Source organism: Otolemur garnettii, unplaced genomic scaffold, assembly GCF_000181295.1.
Source record: "Otolemur garnettii isolate 467f Iridium unplaced genomic scaffold, OtoGar3 scaffold00249, whole genome shotgun sequence".
In the NCBI taxonomy this organism is placed as follows: domain Eukaryota; kingdom Metazoa; phylum Chordata; class Mammalia; order Primates; family Galagidae; genus Otolemur; species Otolemur garnettii.
The window spans coordinates 495,840-496,967 of record NW_003852644.1 but is presented as its reverse complement, the minus strand read 5'-3'; the positions used below and the strand labels follow the sequence as shown (position 1 = coordinate 496,967).

Sequence of the window (1,128 nt, the reverse complement as noted above, 5' to 3'; positions counted from 1 at the left end):
ACAGCCAAGATATTCTATATATCCACAGAATTTCTGTCTTGTTTAATGAAATCAATATCCAAAAGAGAAAAGGCAACATTATTTAAAAGTGTTATGGGAGGCGCCTGTGGCTCAGTGAGTAAGGCGCCGGCCCCATATACCGAGGGTGGCGGGTTCAAACCTCAGCCTCGGCCAAACTGCAACAAAAAATAGTCGGGCGTTGTGGCGGGCGCCTGTAGTCCCAGCTACTTGGGAGGCTGAGGCAGAAGAATCGCCTAAGCCCAGGACTTGGAGGTTGCTGGAGTGACTCCGCTGCACTCTACCGAGGGCGAAAAAGTGAGACTCTGTCTCTACAAAAAAACAACAAAAAAAAAACCTAGTGCCCTTTCTGTACATTTCCACCATTAGAACTGGATTACTGGCACTTGGTCCCTGGCCCCTTGCTACTCTTAAGTTTGGCCCAGAGTCCAGCAGCCTTGGCAGGACAGGTCAGAAATGTAGACTCTTGGGCTTGCCCTGGGCCTGCTGGAGAGAAGCTGGGATGTGATGAGCACTGGTGACCCTGTGCATGTTAGCAAGGGTTGGGGTGGTGCTACTGTAGCATCTCCCTGTGTCCATGACGTGGAGGCTTCTAGCGCTTCTGGACTTCATGGTGGGGTTTCACCTCCTGGGGTAGAATCATCTAGGTCTAGACTTGTTCAAATGTATTGAACACTTGGAGTATTCACGTACTTACTTTCCTAGGTTGGTTCTTTTAGAAACCATGTCATAGCTGCCCTTTGGGTTTTTGAAGTATGCATCTTGTGGCTGTCAACACATGCTGTCTGCCCTAGATAGAGTGAGTAAATGGGCTAATCCCTGTTTGCAGTTAATCCTTGTTTTCTTCTTGGAGTCTTTGTTTACATGCCCCTTCAAATAACTGGAGAAAGGCAAAGAAGGTAGAGTAGTAGGGGGAGATCATCTCACAGGATGGGAGCACAGAGGTGGGCTCTCACCTTCACATGCTCTAGAACAGTGGTTCTCAACCTTCCTAATACTGTGACCCTTTTAATACAGTTCCTTATGTTGTGGTGACCCCTAACTATAAGTAGCAATGAAAATAATTTTATGGTTGGGGGTCACCACAGCATGAGGAACTGTATTAAAGAG

The 1,128-nt window shown here is 47.3% G+C and overlaps 1 protein-coding gene across 3 annotated transcripts in view; it reads left to right on the top strand.

Annotated features, from left to right (window-relative positions):
• Window positions 1-1,128, top strand: part of BCAP31 (B cell receptor associated protein 31) — a 32,002-nt gene that overhangs the window by 14,047 nt on the left and 16,827 nt on the right. The gene's annotated exons all lie outside the window — the stretch shown is intronic.